The 15,475-nt window shown below is 35.7% G+C and overlaps 1 protein-coding gene and 1 pseudogene across 4 annotated transcripts in view; one reads left to right on the top strand and one right to left on the bottom strand.

Moving 5' to 3' along the window:
* FBXL2 (F-box and leucine rich repeat protein 2) overlaps positions 1 to 15,475 on the bottom strand; it is a 130,811-nt gene that overhangs the window by 85,592 nt on the left and 29,744 nt on the right. The window lies entirely within an intron of this gene.
* Positions 94 to 764, top strand: LOC116869789 (annotated as a pseudogene).

Below are 15,475 nucleotides of genomic sequence, written 5' to 3'. Positions count from 1 at the left end.
TTTTGGTCCCAATCACTGAGCCCCCTCACTGCACAACACTCCATCCCACCACCACCACTGCCTTTTCCCACAGAGGAAAAGGAATCACATTGTATGTCTGCTATCAAGAACCTCCACTCTTTCCACCCCTCTGCTGATGCAAGTAAGGGTGATGATTTGCTTCCTGCAGGCACTAAGGATCATATCCATATAAGAATTCAGCAGAGAAAATGGGAGGAAGACCCTTACTACCGTCCAAGGGATCAAGAATAATTACAATAAAAAGAAGCTAGAGAAGGTGTTTAAGAAGAAACTTGCGGGGCACCTGTGTGTCTCAGTGGGTTAAAGCCTCTGCCTTCGGCTCTGGTCCTGATCCCAGGGTCCTGGGATTGAGCCCTGCATCGGGCTCTCTGCTCAGCAGGGAGCCTGCTTCCCGCCCCCTGCCCCCCACCCCGTCTCTCTCTGCCTGCCTCTCTGCCTACCTGTGATCTCTGTCTGTCAAATAAATAAATAAAATCTTTTTTTAAAAAAAGAAGAAACTTGCCTGCAATGGTAATATAAGTGAGCATTCAGAATATGGAGAAGTAATTCAGCTAAAGGGTCACCAGCACAAGAACATATGCCAGTTCCTCACAGGGACTGGGCTGGCTAAGGATGACCAGCTGAAGGTTCATGGGTTTTAAGTGCTTTTGGCTTACTGAACCTTAAGTGAGGATTTCCTTGCAATGAGTAGAATTTTCCTTCTGTCCCTTGTCACAAGTTTAAAAACCTCACTGCTTGTATAATGAAACCATTTGAGGTCTGCTTTTAGCTTGGACTAGAGTAACTCATTCATGCAATAAACTGAAAAGAGCCAAAGGAAAGGTTTCAAATGGTTGTCTTAGGAAAAAAACAATTGTTTGAGCTATGAGCTAAACTAGCCACTATTTTTCTTAAACTAGTTCACTTTTTTTTTTTAAGATTTTATTTATTTGACAGAGAGAGATCACAAGTAGACGGAGAGGCAGGCAGAGAGAGAGAGAGAGGGAACCAGGCTCCCTGCTGAGCAGAGAGCCTGACGTGGGACTCGATCCCAGGACCCTGAGATCATGACCTGAGCCGAAGGCAGCGGCTTAACCCACTGAGCCACCCAGGCGCCCCTAGTTCACTTTTTTAATGAAACATGAAGGAATAGCTGACATAAATTATGGTAATTCAGACTCAAGTACATAACAGACATTTTCTAAAAATGAAATGAGACTGCCACTTCAAGGAAAATTGTGCCAATGACAAAATTCAAGCTTTTAAATAAAAATTAGAATTTTGGAAAACTTATACTGGCTACCATGAATTATCAATGTCCCTAATCTTTTTTTTTTTAATAAAGATTGTATTTACTTATTTATTTATTGAGAGAGAGAGAGCGAGTACACATGCGAGTGAGCAGGGGTGTGGGGGGTGGGACAGAGGATGAAAATCTCAAGCAGACGCCATACTGAGTGTAGAACAAATGTGGGGCTCAACCTCACGATCCTGAGACCAGAACCTGAGCAAAAATCAAGAGTATGATGCTCAACTGACTGAGCCACACAGGCACCCCTGTTCGGTGTCCCAAATCTTGATATTTTCCAAATGATAAATTTATGACGTTTCAAAATGCACTTTGAATGAGGAAAAGATCTATTCAAAGACAAATGGAATTTAACTTAGTAAAGTATAAAGGGTTGATTGCTGTGGTTTTAAAAATTTCAAATTGCAACTAATCTTTAAGAAACTGTCACCTGTCAAATTTAGATGACACATCAAAATATCCATAATGAGATAACCCAGCTGTTAAAGTATTCATCCCTATTCCAACTACATATACAACGCTTTATGGTAGAAGCAAATGAAATAACAGATTTAAGATAATCAGGAAAAGAAGAATGTAAACACAGAAGTTTATACACAGCAAAACTGGATTTCAAGTATAAAGGGTACAAGCTGGTATCAACATAAAGACCTTAGAGAATACTGTTCCCATGAACCCTGCCTGAAGAATGAATCTTCTGGAGAACAAGCACCAGACAACAAAATGACTATAAATAAAGACTGGTGGTGAGCATTAAATAAGCTCAATGAGAGTTAAAAGAGAGAGGGTATAATATATGGTGGCTACACACTTGATAATGTAGATTTAGTACAACCATTTAAAAGCAGGGGTGAGTCGGGCGCCTGGGTGGTTCAGTGGGTTAAAGCCTCTGCCTTTGGCTCAGGTCATGATCCCAGGGTCCCGAGATCAAGCCCCACAACAGGTTCTCTGCTCAGCAGGGAGCCTGCTTTCCCCCCTCTCTCTCTGCCTGTCTCTCTGCCTACTTGTGATCTCTGTCTGTCAAATAAATAAATAAAAACTTAAAAAAAAATAAAAGCAGGGGTGAGGAGAAAGAGAGAACAAATGCAAACAAATGTCACTGTTTTCAGTAATTATACTGGTAAAAACTATACCGGTGTTGTTATTCTGAGGCTATGGTGATTGTGATGTGGATAAAGCAAATGAGCATTAGGACTTAGGATATTAAGATATCTTAATCTATATTAGGATATCCTAATTGTATAATCCCCTGTGTCATAACCAGGACTATTAGTGTGGAAGAAAGGAGATGCAGACTTCAGACTGATGAAGTAATAACAGAGTCCTGAATTTGCAGCAGATATATCAGTATGAAATCATGAGTTTCTCATCTCTATATATATGTTGAATATACTGAAAAGGCCTAGAAATACCTCTAGCAACCAGACTGTAGTCCTGAAATACCCTTTCCTACAAAAAGAAACCAACACTTCTTGAAAAAATGGCTGATTCCAGGTCTGGGGCAGAGAATATATGAAATGAGCCTCATACATCTGTATATGTGTCAGGAAGGAAACTATCAAAACTACTAGGGTTATGTAAAAGGGCTCAGGAGTCAAAGACAAGACCATGCGAATTTCAATAAAAGTAGTAACAGCAATGAACTGAAAATTATTAAATAGGTTTAAATTCATAAATTTATAATACAAAAAGTCTAAGTCCCCTTCAGAAGATGATAAAAAACCAACTAATAATTTTAAGTAATTTCAAACTACAGAAAAGTTGCAAAAATAGGACAAGGAATTCTTGTGCACTTTTCATCCAGATTTCCCAAGTGCTAACAATATATTGTATTTGCATTACCATATATATATGGGAACATATATAATCACATTAATATATATTAACATATATATATTATATATATATATATGTATATATATTACATTAATTAAACAGGGAGGCTATTAGACTGAGGTGGCTCTAAGGCTGTGGTACCTACCTAAGCAATCAAAAATCTGAGCCTTTAAATACCCCAAAGTTACAAAATCAGAACACTAAGGACAACCAATCATAAAGAGCAAAGAAGCTTTAAGACACAGCCAATCAGATAACTTCCTTTCTTTGTCTTCCCACCTTCTATGTAGGTGATTTTCCCCTGGCTCTGACTGGTAGAGCACTCCCAACCACTCCCACTTTGGCTCTGCCCCATTCAAAGTGATTCTTCCTCAAATAAATTCTAATAATTTTTATATACTTCAGCCTTTCTTTTAACAAACATCATATACACACATATATGTCACGGTCTCTGAAATGTTTCAGAGCAAGCTGCAGACATGATGTTCATTTACCTCTAATTACTCAAGTATCTCCTTTTTCAAAGACACAGTACAATTATCAAAAAAAGAGGACAGCAGTACAGTACTATTATTTAATCTAGAGCTCTTATTAAACATGTGCCAACTGGGCCATTAGTGGTCTTTAAAACAAAAGAAAAACATTTTTTCCTGGCCTAGGACCACATATTGCAGTTAGTTGTTTTGTCTCTTTAGTCTCTTTGATTCTAGGACACTCAGTCTTTCTTTATCTTTCTTGACTTTAGTATTTTTTAAGCATATAGGATCTCCTCCTGTGTGTATCTGCTGTTTCATCATGATTAGATTCAGGTTATTAATTTCTGTCAGGAATGCCACAGCAAATATTGTGGTCTTCTTGTTCATTACATCAGAGGGCACATGGTGTCCATTTGTCCCGTTATTGGTAATGTTAACTGCGGTCATTTGAATAAGATGATGTCTGCCAGACTGCCTCATTATAAAGTTACTATTTTTCTCTTTGTAATTAATATAGATTGCTGTGGAAGATTATATGAAACTATGCAGATGTTTTTCCCCCAAATGTCATATCTTCACATATCTCTTTCAAAAACTGGCAAATAAAGAATCAGGCACTTACCCTGATTTTTTTTGTATGTAAACTCTAACACTTCATAATCAAATACGAACGAGGAGAAATAGCTCTTTATACAAGTATTCTAACTAATAAATGAAAAAAGAATCAGAATATCAATTTGCAGCCCCAATAAGTTAATGATCAATAGATAGTAAACATCAATAGATGCTAGCATCCCCTACAAGAAAACCAGACATTTTGTGACTCCTGAAGGAAGACCACCACATAAAATCTTACCAAAGGCACAGAACCTGAGTCTGATCAAGCCTCTGGATCCAGCTATCAATTTCCAAGAAATATAGATGATAAAGGAAGCATGCTGAAATTGTACCATGAGGACGCAATTAACAAAACCTAGACTGTGGGAACTTCAGCAAGTCAAATAACCCAAGTTTTTTAACAGCATATGTATGGAACAGAAAGAGATGAACAGGGGCCCTACTAATTATCAGAGACTCAAAAAGATCTGTAAATTTTCAGTGGCCAAGAGAGAATATAAGTCTAAGGATACACATTTGGGTGATAAATCTAAAAAAGAAATACAGTGATAACTATAAAAATCAAGATAGCAGTTACTTCTGGAGAAGGGAGAAACAGTTGTGATTTGGTTCGGGTATGATATGGAGGTTCCTGAAAAAATTAAAAACAGAACCACTATATAATCTAGCAATTCCAATTCTGGGCATATAACCAAAGACAATGAAAACAGGATGCTGAAGAAATATATACACTCCCATGTTTACTGCAGCATTATTCACAAGAGCCAAGATACGGAAACAACCTGAATGTCCATCAACAGATGGATAAAGAAGATGTAGTGTGTGTGTGTGTGCGCGCGCGCACACACGTGCACACGCACGCGAGCACACACCTGCATGTGCGTGTATTAGTTACCCATGGGAAAGAAGGAAATCCTGCCATTTGCAACAATATGGATGGACCCTGAGGGCATTATGCTGAGATAAGTCAGATAGAGAAAGACAAATATCATATGACATCACTCACTGAACTCATAAAACTAAAGAGTAAAATAATTACCAGGGGCTAAGAGGTGGGGGAATGGAAGAGATGTTGTTGAAGGGTACAAATCTGTAGCTAGTAGGTAAACAAATCCTGGAGATCCATAGTGATTACAGGTAACAGTACTCTAGTATAAAACCAAAACGGCTAAGAGACCAGATCTTAATTATTCCCACCACAAAAAAGAATTGTAAGAGACCAGATCTTAATTATTCCCACCACAAAAAAGAACTGATAATTACATGATGTGATAGAGGTGTTAGCTAAAGCTATAATGACAATCATACTGTAATGTATAAGCTACCAAATCAAACATGCTATATATCTTAAACATACACAATGTTATGTGTCAAATATATTTCAATAAGAAAATTCATTACATTTGGAAAGCAATGATTTTGTCAAGAGCTATAAAATGTTCTCTTTGTCAGTGATTCTACTACAGGATGTTGTTATGAAATAATTCAACAAAAGAAGAAAAAATTTTAAGTGGTTATTAACCACTTTTATGTGCTGACAGGGGAGGGTAATCACAAAATGTTAGGTAGCAGAAAGCTCAGAGGAAAATGATTATGTTCCATGCACTTCCAACTAAATGCAAATAAATACACACATGGGCCAAGAGTAGAAGGAAACTAAAATGTGCGAGATTCTCCAAATACAGTATAATTTTTTCAAGTGCTGTTTCCACTGGTTGGAATGTTCTCACACACAAACATATATATACTCATATGCCCACATAATACACATACACAGGCACATGTTCACATATACATTCATATACACACACAAATATGTCCACCCAATACATATATACGTACACATAACTACACATGTACACATATGCTAACATGTACAACTATGGGCTGAATTGGATACTCCCAAAATTCAAATACTAAAGTCTTAAACCCAAGTACCTCAGAGTGTGACTGCATATGGAGACAAGATATTTAAACACATAATTAAAGTAAAATGAAGTCATTAGAGTGGGCTCTAATCCATATCTCTTCATAATAAGAGATTAAAATACAGACTACTACAGATGGTAAACCATGTGAGGACATAGGGAAAACATGGCCACCTACGAAGCCAAGGACAGGGGGTCTTTGAATAAACCAACCATGCTGACACCTGGGTCTCACACTTCAAGCCTCCACAATTGTGAGAAAAGAAATTTCTGTTTTTAAGCCAAAATAATAACAACAACAACTATAATAATAAAGCCAAAATCTGGTTCTTTAAAAGTGCTAACAAAATAGGTAAACTTTTAGTAAAATTGATCAAAAATGGGGTAAGCACTTAAACATAAATTAATGACAGTTCAAATGAAAAAAAGTACATGACAGCAGATACTGTAGAGTTAAACAAAAATAGAACTATCAAAACTGGCTAAAATTAAAAAAACAAAACAAGAAACAAGTGTTGGCAAGCATGTGGAGAAAACGAGCCCTCATAGACTGTTGCTGGGAATCCAAACTGGTGCAACCACTGTGGAAAACAGTATGGCAGTTCCTTGAAAAATTAAAAATAGAATTGCCATATGATCCAGTAATTCCACTACTGGGTATTTAACGAAAGAAAACAAAAACACTAAATTGAAAAGGTATATGCACTTCTCTGTTTATTGCAGCTTTATTTACAAGAGCCAAGATATGTAAGCAACCTAAGTGTCCACTGATAGATGAATGGATAAAGAAGACATGGTATATATATAAAATGGAATATTATTCAGCCGTAAAAAGAATGAAATCTTGCTATTTATAATAATATGGATGGACTAAGATGGCATAATACTAGGTGAAATAAGAGAAAGACAAATACTATATGATTTCATTCATATGTGGAATTTAAGAAACAAAAAGACAAAGAAAAAAAGAGATGAACAAAAAACTAGACTCTTAAATTCAGAGAACTGGTGGTTGCCAGAAAGGAGGTGGGTGGGGTAATAGGTAAAATAAACAGAATGAACAGTATACTTGATGAACACTGAGAAATGTATAGAATTGTTGTATTACACTGTACACCTGAAACTAATATAACACTGTATGTTAATATTTGAATAATAAATAAGATACAGTGGGACAGAATATCCTTTCAAAAAAAAACCCTAACAACAAATTTTTAAACTCAGAAAAAACAGACAAATGCCTAGAAAAATGAAACTACCAAAGTGACCCAAGAAAAAAATGAAAGCTTAAAAAATCCTTATATCAAGTTAGTTAAAAATTTTCCCACAGAGAAAATTCTAGGCTCAATTTTAGAATTTTAGTTTTATCAGTCTTTCATTTATTTTTTTTAATTTTTTATTAACGTATAATGTATTACTAGGCCCAAGGGTACAAGTCTGTGAATCATCAGGTTTACATACATCACAGCACTCACCATAGCACATACCTTCCCCGATGTCCATAACCCAACCACCTTCTTCCTACCCCTCCCCTGCTGGCAACCCTCAGTTTGTTTTGTGAGATCAAGACTCTCTCATGGTTTGTTTCCCTCCCGATCCCATCTTGTTTCATTTTTTCCTTCCCTAATCCACAAACCCCCCACGTTGTCTCTCAACTTCCTCATATCAGGGAGAGCAGATGATAATTATCTTTCTCTGATTGACTTCTTTCACTCAGCATAATACCCTCTAGTTCCATCCATGTTGTCACAAATGGCAAGATTTCATTTCTTTTGATGGTTGCATAGTATTCCATTGTGTATATATATAGACCACCTCTTCTTTATCCATTCATCTGTCGATGGATATCTAGGCTCTTTCCATAGTTTAGCTATTGTGGACATTGCTGCTATAAACATTCGGGTGCACGTGCCCCTTCGGATCACTACATTTGTACCTTTAGGGTAAATACCCAGTAGTGCAATTGCTGGGTCGTAGGGTAGCTCTATTTTCAGCTTTTTGAGGAACCTCCATGCTGTTTTCCAGAGTGGCTGCACCAGCTTGCATTCCCACCAACACTGGAGGAGGGTTCCCCTTTCTCCGCATCCTCGCCAGCATCTGTCAATTCCTGACTTGTTAATTTTAGCCATTCTGACTGGTGTGAGGTGGTATCTCATTGAGGTATCGATTTGTATTTCCCTGATGCCGAGTGATGTGGAGCACGTCTTCATGTGTCTGTTGGCCATCTGGATGTCTTCTTTGCAGAAATGTTTGTTCATGTCCTCTGCCCATTTCCTGATCGGATTATTTGTTCTTTGGGTGTTGAGTTTGATAAGTTCTTTATAGATTTTTTGGATACTAGCCCTTTATCTGATATGTCGTTTGCAAATATCTTCTCCCATTCTGTCGGTTGTCTTTTGGTTTTGCTGACTGTTTCCTTTGCTGTGCAAAAGCTTTTGATCTCGATGAAGTCCCAATAGTTCTTTTTTGCCCTTGCTTCCCTTGCCTTTGGCGATGTTTCTAGGAAGAAATTGCCATGGCTGAGGTCGAAGAGGTTGCTGCCTGTGTTCTCCTGAAGGATTTTGATGGATTCCTTTCTCACATTGAGGTCCTTCGTCCATTTTGAGTCTATTTTCGTGTGTGGTGTACGGAAATGGTCCAGTTTCATTTTTCTGCATGCAGCTGTCCAATTTTCCCAATGCCATTTGTTGAAGAAACTGCCTTTTTTCCATTGGACATTCTTTTCTGCTTTAATGAAGATTAGTTGACCATAGAGTTGAGGGTCTATTTCTGGGCTTACTATTGTGTTCCACTGATTTATGCGTCTGTCTTTGTTCCAGTACCGTACTGTCTTGATGATGACAGCGTTGTAATAGAGCTTGAAGTCTGGAATTGTGACGCCTCCAACTTTGGCTTTCTTTTTCAACATTCCTTTAGCTATTCGAGGTCTTTTCTGGTTTTATCAGCCTTTCAAAGGACAGTTAAACCAAAACACTTGGACTATTTCAGAGAGCAGGAAAAGCCTGAATGCTCCATAACTCAATTCTACAGGCTTGCATTAACTCCAGAATCAGATAAAAATAATGAGAAATAAATTTAAAGGTCCTAGTCACCCAAAAATACAGATGTCTTCTGTGTGTATTGGCACACAGAAAATTAACCAATGAAACAGAGTAAAAACTAAGTAACTATATAATTATTAGAGAATAGAGTATATGATAGAGGTAATAATGGCATTCTTTTGAGGAAAGGAAGGACCAGTTAACAAATGAACCTGAAAAACTGATAATCCACATGAAAAAGAAAATAAAAATGGATTCTATCTTATAAATAAAGACTAACACCCGGGTGATTACAAACTGAAATATCAGAAACAAAACTTTTTAACTTTCAGAAGAAAATACATGTGAATATATCTGTTTTCAGGGTAAGAAAGATGTTCCTTATCAAAACACAAAAAACACTAACCATAAAAGACTGATATATTTGATTTTATAAAAGGTGTCTGGCTCATCAAAATATGTTTTAAAGAATGGGGAAGAAAATAAGTTACACACTGGGAGAAAGATCCAGTCAGAAAATATTAACCTCAGTACAAAGGTTGTACTGAAAATATAAGGAACTCAATAGAATTCAAATTATATTACAAAGCTATAGTAAATAGAACAGTATGGAATCAGCATAAAAACAGACAGATAATCAATGAAACAGACGAGATAGCCCAAATATAAACCCATGACTATATGGTCAATTAATTCACAACAAAGTACCTAAGAATATATAATGGAGAAAGAACAGTCTCTTCAAAAAGTAGTTCTGGAAAAACTGGACAGTCACATTCAAAGAATGAAATTGGACCACTATCTTATATCATAAACAAAAACTAATTGAAAATGGATTAAAAACTTGAATGAGACTTGAAACCATAAAACTCTTAGAAGAAAACATAGGCAGGATGCTTCCTGACATTGGTCTTGGCGATGATTTTTTGGATTTGACACCAAGAGCAAAAAAATAAGCAAAAAAGGCAACAAAAGCAAAAATAAATAAGGATTACATCAAACTAAAAAGCTTCTGCATAGCAAAGAAAACCATTAACACAATGAAAAGGCAACCCACCAAATGGTAGAAGATATTTGCAAATTATATATCTGAAAAAAGTTAATATACAAAACGCATAAAGAACTTATGCAATTCAATAGCAAAAAACCCACCCCCAAACAACCCAATAAAAAAATGGGCTGAGGACCTAAATAGACATTTTTCCCAAGAAGACATACAGATGGCCAACATGTACATGAGAAGGTGCTCACATCACTAATCATCATGGAAATGCAAATAATAAGTACAATGAAATATCAACTCACACCTGTCATAATGGTTAGTATTAAAAAGACAAGAAATGTTAAGTGTTGGTGAGGATGCGGAGAAAATGGAACCCTTATACAGTGCTGGTGAGAATGTAAACTGGTACAGCCACTGTGGAAAACAGAAAACAGTATGGAGGTTCCTCAAAAAATTAAAGATAGAACTACCATATGATATAGCAATTCCACTTCTGGGTGTTTATCTAAGAAAATGAAAATGACTTGTAAAGATATATGCACTCCCATGTTTACTGTAGCATTACTTAAAATAGTAAGATTGTCTATGGATATGGAAGCAAACCTAAGTTGCTTATAAATGAATGGATAAAGAAAATGTGGTGTGTGTGTGTGTGTGTGTATATATATATATACACACACACATATATATATACATATAATGCAGTATTATTCAGCCATAAAAAAGGGAAATCTTGCCATTTGCAACACGTATGGACTTAGAGGGCATTATGGTAAATTAAATAACTTACACAGAGAAAGACAAATACTGTATGATCTCACTTATATGTGAAATCCAAAACAAAAACTGAGCTCATAGATAGAGAGAATAGATATGTGGTTGCCAGAAGTTGGAGGCAAAGGAGTGGTCAAAAGGTACAAACTCCAGTCACAACAGAAATAAATCATGGGGATGTAACATACAGCATGGTGACTATAGTTAATAATGCTGCACTGCATATTTGAAAGTTGCTAAGCAAGTAGATATTAAGTTCTCACCACAAGAAAAAATTTTTGTAACTATATATAGTGATGGATATTAACTAGACCTACTGTGATGTTCATTTCACAATATATACAAATACTGAACCATTATACCATACACCTGAAACTAATGTATCAAATACATATATAAATTATTTTAAAAGCTAGATTTACTGTGTTATGATACATAAAATCCAGGTCAAACACCAGAAGTTACAAAATGCTTAAAGGATCTATAAGCATACTCAAGAGGGAGAGAATATAGCCTCGAACTTGGGGAAAGCCTTAGGCTGAACTAAGTGAAAAAGACTAAGCAAAAGACATTTTTAAGAAGTAGAATAAGTGCAGGAGAAAGCAAATTAGAGAACGACAATTTCAGGGACTGGAGCTAATTCAGAACTGCCAGAATTTACACATAAGTTGGAAAAGAGAGAGATGGGACAGAGTAAGAGTTAATAAGTATGCATTTCTAGGAGAATAATTTAGGTTCTAACAATTTAAGTGGACTTTACACTAAAGGTAATAGGAAAGGTTTGAGGCAGGGGAGTGGCAGATAAAGATAAGATAAAGAAATAACAAAATAGAAAATCATAATAATCACAGTGAATAAAATATAAGTTTTAATCATTAAAACCCCAAACTGCCCTCTTGTAAAGACTATTAAATTGGGACACCATTTGGCAAATTGGATGGAGAAAAAAATTCAGAAGATACAGTATAAAGAATAAGAGGGAAGGAAACCCCAATGGCAAATCAACAAGAAACAACCTAATAGACAAAACATATATTTCACAGAAAAGGAAATACATGCAATGATAAATAGATGCTCAACACTACTAGAATTCAGGGAAATTCAAATAAAGAATACAATGAAATGCTGTTCTACTCTTAAGACATGCAGCAACACTAAATGTTAGAGTGACTCAACAGAGGCTCTTATTCATTGTATAAAGGTAAGTTGATAAGACTACTTTGAAAAAACAATATTACTAAAATAAAGATGATTATTTGTACAGCCTATGACCCCCAGTGATTTCACTCCTAGAGAAACTTCTGTATATTTGTACCAAGAGACAACTACGAGGATCTTCACAGCAGCGCTGCTTTTATTAACAAAACACTGGAAACCCAAGTATTTCGCAAAGAACAATCAATAACAGGCACCTGTGTGGCTCAGTTGGTTAAGCCTCTGCCTTCAGCTCAGGTCATGATCTCAGGGTCCTGGGGTCAAGCCCCAGATCAGGCTCCCCACGCAACAGGGAGCCTGCTTCTCTGTCTCTCCCTGCCCCTACTCTCAACTTGTGCTCTCTTGCACGTTCTCTCTCAAATACATAAAAAATCTTTAAAAAAAAAAAAAAGATCAATAAATTAATCTTGGCACAGTCATACAATAGAATATTATAGAGCAGTAAAATGAATAATAGCCAAGCAAAGCAACATGGGTCACTCTTAGAAACATAATTTTGAGTGAAAACCATGTCTCAGAAGATATACTGTTTTTTTTTTTTTTTTACAAAGTTGATAAACAAGCAAAAGTAAACACTGCAACCATTTAGTCAAATATACTTAAGATAAAAAAAAAGTTAAGGGAGTCATAAATACAGAGTTCTGAAAATATTAACTTGATGGTGGGGAGGGGGAAAAGGCAATGCACGGATCATGAGGAAATGTATGATTAACCAAGAATTATGAGTAATCCAATTCTGTAATTCAATTTACTAAAAATAAAAAATGGCTGTATTAATCATCCCTATATACATACCTTAGTATATACATCCCTGTATATATGTCTTTGTAAATGTATCTATTAGTAAATTCTAAGAAATGGAATTTGTGAATATGTACGTTTAGCATTTTAAAGATTTCCCCCAGTGGCCTCACAGAATAGCTATAGCAGTTTATATTCCCAGCTCTAAAGTATCTTAGAGTGTCTGTCTTCTATTTACCAAAACCCAATATTATCAACCTTTTGGGCTTTGCCAGATAAGTAATATCTCATTATTTTGATTTTTATTTAAATATGGGCCTTATTGAGTGCCATACAAATTGGTCATTTGTATTTCTTCCTTTGTTCATACCTTCTTCAAGCTCTAGTCATCAAGAATAATCCACCTTATTACCTAATAATCTTTAAGAGGATTTTATTTGTGCATTGAAGAATGTAGCCACTGCTTATAATATGCATTCTAACTGGTGAAATGCCCATCACTGGGCTACCACTGTGCTCTATGTTTCTGTGGTATAGTATATATATCTGGATGTATTTTACTATTCATAGGGTCAAACTTACCAATCTTCTGAATTCAGAGTTTTTAAATTAATAGGTCTCTAACATAACTTTCCCAGGATGAAGCTCTGGAAAACAATGTACTAGCTCTATCATTCCTATCTGTTGAGCTTTACTGGTGTTTGATGCCACCTCAATGTAGTTTAAAAAAATATATATATATGTATATGTATATGTATATGTATATGTATATGTATATGTATATATCTAAAGGCATCAACAGACTTTTAATGTGTAACTATACCCTCAACCTAGACAAAGGAAAATTTGCTTGTGCCAGGATTTGGACTTAGATGCCAACCCTAAAACAGTACATAATAGTATATAGAAGTAATGAAAAGAAAGGGCCTTTAAGCTTCTGCATCTGATTTCAACACACACTAATTCAGCCATGTATTGCATCATGCAAAGTAAAAAGCAATAAAAATGAACACACAAATGAAAAAAATTTTTAACAAAAAGGAAAAACCTGCTCAGTTGCTTAAACTTAAATTTGCAGTATGTATCCCCAAAAGAGCATCTTACCTGTTAAGCTGCCTTGGAATATATATAAGGCATCACAGATAGCAGGAGGTGGATGCACCAGTCCTTGAAAAAAACCCATGGAATGCTGAAACCAACCAGCAGGCAAGAACACCCACTCAATACTGCCCGAAACAGGAATGAGCCCTTCACTGCACTGCTCCCCAAGGTCCCACAATTACACATAGGCACTGGGTTGTAACTTAATGACTGCAACAATAACCACAATTATTTTCACTCATGGAATTGGTTTATGATCTTAAGAAAAGGAAAATTTTGAACATCTGTGCACTAGTTATCTTATAATTTTCCCTAGGAAACTAGCAAAACTGCCAAATGTATGTAATTGTGTAGTTGATTTCATTTGCCCAGAATTATTAGGCTCAGCTCTCTTGTTGAGGGTAATCAAACTTCCCTTCATCAAGCCAACAAACACTATTAGTCCTTAATTCTGTCATGTGTCCACATAAATTTACAAGGAGAGAAAATGACCTAAATAATAATGATCTCAGTTTTTAAAAATGTATCTAATAAGAGATTTCTTTATTATTTATAACTAACAAGAGCTTTATCTTCTCTGAATGTTTTAAGATATTTACTGCATGTAGCAACCCCTATTTTTTGTGAGGTAGTTTACATGTTTACATTTCATTTAATCATCACCATCTGAAAGCAATCATAATAGAAATAAAAACTTAAGGTAAAAAACTTAATATTAAAATTTATAGTCTGAACTTTAGACCAGTACTCAATTCACATAAGATTACTTTTCTTAAAAGAAGAATGGTTCTTTGCAAGAAGCTATAGTTTTTATAATACAAACTAATTACCAGTTGACATACACCACCACCAACCTGCCTATGCCTTAGTAGTTATCAGTTTAATTATCATTTGGTAATGTACAATTTACATTGAGACTGCATCAGTCCAGAGTGATAAAATGAATTGTTAGCAGTAGCATATGCTGAGATCCACAACAGGACAGCTTGCTTTTATCAGTTGTTTGCAGTAAAACTCACTACATTATCACATAGCATTTAATAAGTAATTCAGGCATCCAAAATTGATATTAACAATAAAAGCTAACATTTATTTAGCATTTATTAAATGCCAGTCCCTCTAAGAGCTAGCAACTACCCCATTCAGTAAGAACTATTATCATCTCCATTTTGTAGATATAGGAAATTATGGTCCAAAGAGTTAAGTCACTTTAAGGTCATACAAGCAGTAAATGGGGAGAACTGAAATCTCAACCAACTTTGGCTCTGAAAGTAATACAGACAATAACAGTGAGGACAGAATATAAGGACAACCCAACTCACTAATAGATATATAGCTTTCAACAAATTAAAGATTGTTATAATTGTTATAACAATCGTTATAATGTTATAAGCATTATACAACTGACTCCCCAGGAGGAGTAAAATTGTAAG

Source organism: Lontra canadensis, unplaced genomic scaffold (genome assembly GCF_010015895.1).
Source record: "Lontra canadensis isolate GAN:19392208 unplaced genomic scaffold, GSC_riverotter_1.0 scaffold20, whole genome shotgun sequence".
Taxonomy (NCBI): Eukaryota; Metazoa; Chordata; class Mammalia; order Carnivora; family Mustelidae; genus Lontra; species Lontra canadensis.
This window is presented reverse-complemented; position numbering and strand designations above follow the sequence as displayed.